Here is an 8,997-nt window from a genome sequence, read left to right on the forward strand (position 1 = left end):
TGGGCTGTACACACGGTGACCCATACGGCAACTCTACAGCTTCAGTCTTACTATCTTCACTTCACAGAGGAGAAAACTGAGGCATAATGTGGGACAGCGTTTGTCCACGGTGACACAGCTAGGAGGTGGTGAAGTTAGAATTCATCTGATTGAACAGCCAAAAGAGTACGAATGGATGTTGAGAAGCCCAGGTCTGTCCAATAAACCCAACCCTGACGGTGAGAGCTTAATAGTGAGAAAGAAAATGGAGTGACGAGACTGTAAGGGCTTCTATATTTGGGCCGCATGAGCCTGTGTGGAATAGGAATGGTGATTTGCTGGTGCAAATTACAAAATAAGGACTGGGCGATAGGAACTGGTCCTGACGCGGTTTTTCAGCACATCTGGGTCTGGCCCAGAGGCGCTAAGATATACAGAAAAATGGAGTATATGACAGAACCCGTGAAGCGCACACCTGGACACATCTTGTGCTGCGACCGTGGTGCCCCGATTAGTCCGAATCCTGCCAGTATTTGTGTGGCTTGTCTGCGAAGTAAAGTAGATATCAGCCAAGGCATTCCGAAACAAGTCTCTCTATCTCTCTGCAAACAATGTCAAAGATATTTCCAGCCACCAGGAACTTGGGCACAATGTGCCTTAGAATCCAGGGAACGTCTTGCTCTGTGTTTGAAAAAATTCAAAGCCCCTCTGAGTAACGTACGTCTTGTAGATGCAAGCTTTGTTTGGACTGAGCCCCGTTCTAAGAGACTTAACGTTAAACTAACTATTCAGAAAGAGGTGATGAATGGTGCTATCCTTCAGCAAGTGTCTGTGGTGGATTATGTTGTTCAGCCCCAGATGTGTGGAGATTGCCATAGAGTGGAAGCTAAGGATTTCTGGAAGGCTGTGGTTCAAGTCAGGCAAAAGACTTCGCACAGAAGAACCTTCCACAATCTGGAACAGCTGATTTTGAAATATGGCATGCACCAGAATACACTTCGTGTCAAAGAGATTCATGATGGTCTGGATTTCTATTATTCCTCAAAACAACATGCTCAGAAGATGGTAGAATTTCTTCAGTGTACTGTTCCCACTAGATACAAAGCCTCACAGAGACTGATCTCTCAGGATATCCATAGTAACACATACAATTACAAAAGCACCTTTTCTGTGGAAATTGTTCCAATATGCAAGGATAATGTTGTTTGTCTGTCTCCAAAACTGGCACAAAGCCTGGGAAACATGAACCAGATTTGTGTGTGTATTCGAGTAACCAGCGTCATCCATCTCATAGATCCAAATACCCTACAAGTTGCAGATATTGATGGGAACGCTTTCTGGAGTCACCCTTTCAATAGTTTATGCCACATCCCAAACAGCTGGAGGAGTTTATTGTTATGGAATGCAGCATAGTCCAAGATCTAAAACGCAGTGCAGGTGCTGGAATGGTATCATAAAAGCATACCCTCGGGGAAGTCTGGGTACAGAAAACATCTGAAATGAGCACAGATAAACAGTATTTTTGTCGCACTCATTTGGGACATCTTCTGAATCCTGGAGACTTGGTGTTGGGGTTTGACCTGGCCAACTGTAACTTAAATGATGAGCATATCAACAAAATGAAATCAGATAGAGTCCTAGATGTGGTGCTAATCAAGAAGAGCTATGACCGTACCAAACGTCAGTGTCTTAGAAGCTGGAAACTGAAAGAGCTTGCAAGAGATAGAGAAAACATGGATACAGATGATGAAAGGCAATACCCAGATTTCCTTGAAGATCTGGAAGAAGATGAGGCAATTAGAAAAAGTGTGTATATTTATAGAGATTCAACGATTCCTGTGGAAAGTGACACAGATGATGAAGGAGCACCTCGAATTAGTCTGGCTGAGATGCTTGAAGACCTTCACATTTCCCCAAGATGCTACTGGTGAAGAAGGTGAGTTGATGATGACCTAATGAGATCATGTTGTAGATGGTTTCCACATCCATAGGCTCAGAATGTTGGACAAAATGATTTTACTGTCTATTCTGTCTATGCCTTCATATCGAGAGAAGAGAAATGTGGTTTTAAACCTGAATAAATATGACTATTTTGACTGCTCACTCGAAGCACTGAAAAAGGTTGATGGTTTGGAAGTTTTAGATTAAAAAATATTATGCAGAATGTAATTATTACTGATATTTATTTACATATGGGATTTTTTCGGCTTGCATTTTTATGAGGCACTAGTATTTTCACGTACTATAGCTCTGGGTTTAAAAGCTCACAAGTTGTGATTCCTGGGAGGTTACCTAAATCTTCAAGCAGAAAACAAGTTTTAGATTCTTTTTATATTGATTACTTTCGTAGAAGAGCATATGAAGAATCATTTTTCATACGAACTTGCCGTGCACTTAGTCCAATTTAGATCATTTTTATGTCCTTGGGATAGAAACCTTAGGGTTCAGTTTATCATTGGATATTCACTAGGAAAGTTATCTTTTTTATTCGTAATATTTGCATCTTCAAAAGCTGTTAAGCTGGGGATTATCTTAATTTTCACTGCAGAAGAAAGTATATTTAAAATATTTGTAGATTTGTAGCAAAGAGTATTTAAAGGTTAAATAACAATTTGTACCTTTGTCGTTTTGGCTTGTGCCAGCAGCTTAGTGAAGTAGCTGTTTATGTCATAAAAATGTCTTCCTATCACTTCAGGGATTTTGCTTTTAAATTTTTGGTTTACAAATTGAGAAGGAATTCTCTCTTTATAAGTTTCTATCACTGAACACATCACCATCAAAAAGAGTATTAGAGGGCTTCCCTGGTGGCGCAGTGGTTGAGAGTCCGCCTGCCGATGCAGGGGACGCGGGTTCGTGCCCCGGTCTGGGAGGATCCCGCGTGCCGCGGAGCGGCTGGGCCCGTGGGCCGTGGCCGCTGGGCCTGCGCGTCCGGAGCCTGTCCTCCGCGACGGGAGGGGCCGCGACGGTGAGAGGCCCGCGTAACGCATAAAAAAAAAAAAAAAAAAAAAAAAAAAAAAAAAGAGTATTAGAATCCAGCATATAGATGATGAAGTAATAAAAGTGATCTTCATGCTTTATAAAACCATGAATCAGATTTGAATGAGGAATGCCTTCCGCATCCTTGAAGGAAAAGCATTGGCTTGGGTTTTAAAGTGTTCTGAAAATGAAGTATTAAGAACCTATTTCTGTAAGCAAGATCAGACTTACTAAGCATGCCAGAACTAAGAGCTAATTCATAAATCCTATATATACCACTAAATAAGGAAATTAAGTAAGTACTGAATGGAACATTTTCCTTTTTTTAAGATCAGACTCCCTAATTCTGAAGTTTCGAATAAAGGCCTGTGCTTTCTAAAGTGAAAAAAAATGAACAAAGAGGCATGGCGTAGGTGGTGCAATTTGAGTTTATAATATCAAAACTGTAAAGTATTTTGTTGTTTCACAAGTTCTCACTGACCACGTAGAGATGGGGAAACTTCAATACCCAGACATGTGCTGGATGCCTACATAGTTGCTTCAATTCATTCTCAGAAGAAGATGGGATAAAAGTTATGAACTATATATATATATATATATACTTTATATATATAAAAAGCACTATTCTGGATAATCGTCCGATTAAGAAGCTGTAGGCAAAATTCTTACACTGGAAGGGAGAGTAATTTTTAGGCACTGATGCCAGGAAATATCTGGGAGTTGGGACTTTTTAATGGGACCAACCATCCCAATTTGCCTGAGAGTCAGTGGGTTCCAGGCAACTGAGGACGAACTGGTTGCCCTACTGGTGGCCTTGACTTCAAATGCATAATACAACTGACTCTGTCAGACAATATTTGATGTGAATACAACCCAAACTTAGGAATGAAACTAAAACCCATTTCCACCAAACACACGTGCCCACCTCTGCAGAGAGAATTCTGGGATGAATGATATTTTAAAAGTATAACAAATGAGTCACTCTTGAAATTGAGGTCTTCCCCAAAAACTGTGGGTTGGAGCCTCCCAGCGTCCCCAAGGACTATTTTTAATGGAAGAAAACTTCTGGAATTTAAAGTCAGGCTTAACGTACCACTTTCACTTTGCTTCCCTGATCATGCTTATAATTGAGAGAAAAAATTTACAGAAGGACTGACAATTTAAATCCCTATACTCCCGGGTCCATCCCATGAATTAAGACCAAGCCTTAGCAAATGTGCTGAGTGAGGAGGAACAATTACCAAGTTCATGGCTCCAGGTTCTGTTCACTCTGATATTGTCCAGGATAATCATTTATTTCCTGCTGCCTCTAAGTTTTATGAAGCTGTTCAGAAAAGTTTCAGCCATGCTTTATGGCTGTGTGAACTGCCGGTGTATCCATTTCACAACTTGATTCATTCTGATTAAATTGTTCGACTGTTAATGAGTTTTAGATTGCAGGATGGAGAGGCAAACAATTCAGAACATTAAGGCAGTAAAATATCTTAATATTTCACAAGTTCGCTCTGAAAACATAAAACAACAGGCTCATTTCTGGAAGGAGAGACTGTAATAATTACCCTCTGTAAAAATAAATGTGCTGGCTCCCTATACATTATCCAGGCATCTGTGTAGGCACACTCACATGTAGGGAGCCAGATGGTACATGGAAATCTCACAAATATTCATAGAAATTCTGATATTCTCAAGCCAATTGCAACAGACGAGATAACCATTTGGACATATTATTCCAAAGAATTTCTGGGGCTAGACAAAAAATTGATTCCTACTCAGCTCACTTCACAGTCCCATGAGTTTTGCGATCTGAAGGCAATGATGCGGGGTGAGGTGCTGAAGGGTCTCAGGTACCGAGGGCTTCGGAGACGGATGGGAATTATGAATCTGGTGACCAAATACTGCTCTTCAAGCAGTTCAGTGCCCCTCCCTCTCCCTCCTCGCACCTCCTGTGGGTTCCTGGCCCACCATCTGCTTCTCCTGTGATGTGGTATTTGTTTTGACGGTAACTGAGTAAAGATGCATGCACTGGCCTCCCCCTTTGAACATTTTTCCTTGGAACTGCCCCCTTCTGGTGACAGCCTCCCACACCCCACCGGGAGAATAAACGTATAGCAGGTAGAGGCTACCAAAATGCTGAGGGTAGTGAGGTCTTGCCTTGGTCGCTTAAGCTCCGGAAAATTCAATTGTTTCATTTGTGAAATGGAAATTAAAACATATTATCAGCCTAAAGGCAAAAGCTCAAATGGATTTCTTCATTCCTTCCAGCCCAGAAGCCACACCTGTAATATACACAAGACCTCATTTCAAACCAGCTTTCGAGTGGAGCTGCTCTTCAAACTCAGGAAGAGAAGAGGAATTTGCATTTGGCCATGAAGACTCAAAAGGTCTTTGCACACATTTCTTAAGGGAAGGACATTTAGCAACCCGGAAAAGCTTATGCCATATAATCCCAGAATGTGAGGAGGAGGGCATCTCTGAGGCTGGCAAGGCCAAGGATACCATTTTGCAGATGAGAAAACTGAGGCCAGAGACATCAAATGAGTCACCTGAATCTGGGACTAGCCAAGACAGATGCACCATTAAAGAACAGCTGTTGAGAGATGCAGCTCATGGCCAGATGCTCAGCCAGAGTGTTCCAGCTTCACGCAGTCCCCGCTGATCAGGTGGGCCTTATTAAGAGCATTTGACACGTGAGGAATATTAATGGATTACTTCCTTTAAGCCACAGTCCTAGGAAAGGGCAGAACTGAGACTAGAACTCAGGTTTTCTGGCCTCAGAGACAATGCTTACTCTGCTCTGCGTCATCTTACGGAGAGAAAACTGTGAATGAATTTGTGCAAAGGAGGCTGTGAAGTGTAGAATAAATATGTAGACGAAGACAGCTCGGTGCATTCAGATTTTGTTTCCATCACCACAGTCATTTGGGGCTGGTGGGACTCTACCTCTGTATTTCCCCTTCTTAAGACTCCCCCTATTCCATCCCCAAAGAAAAAAACCCTAATTGACATGAGTTTTTAAATTAAATTAATATAAATCAATGTTGTGTTAAGAATGTGAAAGGTCTGTAAACTTAAAATTAAATAAATTACAGTTAAAACAAAGCTTTAAAAAAAAGAATCTGAAAGGTCTGGAAGCACCCTGAGTTTGCCCAAACCAGCTTTGGAAGTGGTGATATACAGCAGTGAAAGGCAGAGCAACTGTTGGGTGAACTGCCATGGAATCAGCAGCCAGGCCCCCAAATCCAAATTGGGACCCGAGTTACTGGGGTCTGCCCGCCAGCCTCCCGCATGCCACAAAATGGCAACTGTCCACCTTGCTACGTTCTCTACTGCCTCTCCATCAGCTGCAGCCTTAGATGTGCACCAACTGCATTTCATCCATCACAAGTCCTCTTTGAGATATTTTCATTGTCTCTAGAAAGGACCTCAAATGCTTTTTAAAATCATGCTAACTGCCCAACACTCCGTAATGCATAATATTGCACTACCTGGCGTTACATCAAATGTATAACATCACAACCTTTGACGGCATCTGTCCTGCCCTGAATTCTCAAGCATTCTTGGCCTTTGGGTTCAAAGTCATCTGACCCATGGTGGCCTACAGCTCACGGCATGCCATGCCCAACCACAGAATTCTCCCCCTGGCGGCATCCAAGATGGCAGACAGGGCAGCTTCAGAGATGTCTCAGGGACTGGGCTTTCAAAGGGACATCTCAGTTAAGAAAATACGAATAACAACAAACCAAGCCAAGGGCTATATATAATTGTAGATACCCATTTCACCATAAATAAACAGTAAAATGAAGAAGTAAAATGGTTATGAGATATGTTCCCTTCATGCAGCGTCTGTGTGCTCCTGGAAATCTTTTCTTTTTTTTTCTTATTCCAGTAAAGTACAAGATATCTCAATAGCAACACAAACACCGTATTATCTACTAGTTACTATAGCAACTGCTATTCATGTAATTTGCTCATGCCTAAATTAAAGCTGCCTAGGGTAGCTTTAACTTGCATCTCTCACATATGACTTTTTTGTCAGTGCTTTTTTTTAATGAGAATCGTGTCTCTCAAATTGTAGGCAGCATGCTGTACCACTCTACCTTACTTGGAGCTGACTTTTGCCATTACCTGACTTTGTTTCTCCTATTACTTTTAGGTATTCATCAAAGAGAGAACATGCTCTCTTAATGGTATATATATTCCGTGAGAGTGGAGGAGGGGGTATGTAGGAGAAACAAGTTTTTCATCCGAAAAGAACATAAGCCTCTGCCCCGCAATGAACTTCACTGCTCTTGAACTCGTCAATTCTTTTCTACCTCTTCATTTAACACGATGCGAAAGGCATAACCTGAAAAAGGGCGTGATGAGAAGAGATACTGAGATCCACTAAAGGAAAAAGCACAATAGTTAATCATCTCTTCTCTGGCATCCTTCCTACAAAATAAACAAGTTGAGAAGTTCTTCAATTTTTGTGACTGTAAGCAATGTGGTGGATTAATGTTCCTAAATGCTAGCACTGAATAAATGAATTCATTGTTAAGAAAGTTCTGGATGAGCCAGTAGCCAAGTACCATTAATTCCATTATTTAGCCTTGTTTGTGTCTGCTCTGGGATACAGTTGGGAGAGGAACATTGCCATGAAGAAACCCATTAAATACACCTACCTTTGTAAAATAACGCATTTCAAACTAAAGATTGACTATGCTTTTCTTAAAGAACCCAAAATTCTCAGTGGCCCTACCGAGATATGCAATAAGTTTCTCAGAAATCACATTGGCACATAGCTGCTAAAAACTCTTCAGTGAATGTTTAAAGAAGATACATCCACCTGGAATTAAACCAGGATGGATTCCTTAGAAGAGCCATCGGGATCATTGTCCGCCATGGTCACCCTCAGGACAGACAGACAGTGAAAGTCTCTAAATGTCCCTTTGCAGGGCTTCAAAGAGCTCTGGATTCAGGTGCAGGAAACCTGTCTTTAATATTTTCGTTACTGCTCCCGATGCATTTCCAGTGTGGTTAATTCACACGCAGCATTTCACTCAGTGGTATCCTCTTTGCAAATACTGTTTCCTATTCTTTCTTTCTTTTTTCCTGTCAATCTTCATCTAAATCTGAGCGCATTTTGTGCTGGTTATTCGCAGCAGTGTGGAAGCTTGGAAACATGGTCACAAAAGAACCACGTGCCTCTGGTCTGCAGCAAGTCTTTCTATTTGCTGGTTTAATCCTCCAGACTTCAGCCATTTCCCATTTGGTCCTTCACATCATCTCGGGCTAATCCGTCAAGCATTTTAGACAGCCAAGCCAATCTCCAGTTGCTGAAGACTTTCCCACAAGCACCGTGTCCGTTAATAAGATTTTCATTTGGAAAGATGCCAGGGCATCCATGTTTTCTATCGTAAATAAATACTATGATTTAATAGCTTCAGGTTTTGTTTAATGTTAATGCCAACTATTTAAGAAAAAAAAAAAAAAATCCTCAAATGCCTGGCCCGACAGTGAAATGCCCCACTGACAGCTATTTGCAAGGGTAATGTTGTGGAAAACAACATCCATCTTGGAAACAGCTTCATTAGCCCCATCTAGCTGACCTCTCCACATAATGTTGTCAAATGTGACGGGCATCAGATTATTGGGAATATGGAGATCAATAAATATGCAACACCGGCGTTTAGAATGCTTCTGGCATTGGAGCCATACAAATGCCATCTAACATGGCTCAGAGTCGCTGTCATCTGTCACACCAGCTAGTAAATAGACAAGCTTAAGGGGAAGGCTGTCCGTAATGGTAAAATATATGGGTGAAGATGAATTAGACAGGCAGTGTGTAGTCAGAGTTCTGATGCATGAAGGTTCCAAATGAAAAACCCTAGGCAAACACTCTGGAGCAGCTGGCGTTCTTAGGGGAATGGATGCAAATTCTTGCCGCATGGTCAAAAGCTGCCGCATGGTCAAAAGCTGCTCCATGGTCCTGCTTCTGTGTTTTTGATGTCAGCTGCCAAGGAAGTTTTCTCTGCATCTGGGATGCTTGCTAGAAACGTGGAG

General features: G+C 41.7%; 1 pseudogene; it reads left to right on the forward strand.

Annotated features, from left to right (window-relative positions):
- Positions 1–420: 420 nt before the first annotated feature.
- LOC136136563 (60S ribosomal export protein NMD3 pseudogene) lies at positions 421–1,935 on the forward strand (annotated as a pseudogene).
- The last annotated feature ends 7,062 nt before the right edge of the window (positions 1,936–8,997 follow it).

This window comes from Phocoena phocoena, chromosome 16 (genome assembly GCF_963924675.1).
Source record: "Phocoena phocoena chromosome 16, mPhoPho1.1, whole genome shotgun sequence".
Taxonomy (NCBI): domain Eukaryota; kingdom Metazoa; phylum Chordata; class Mammalia; order Artiodactyla; family Phocoenidae; genus Phocoena; species Phocoena phocoena.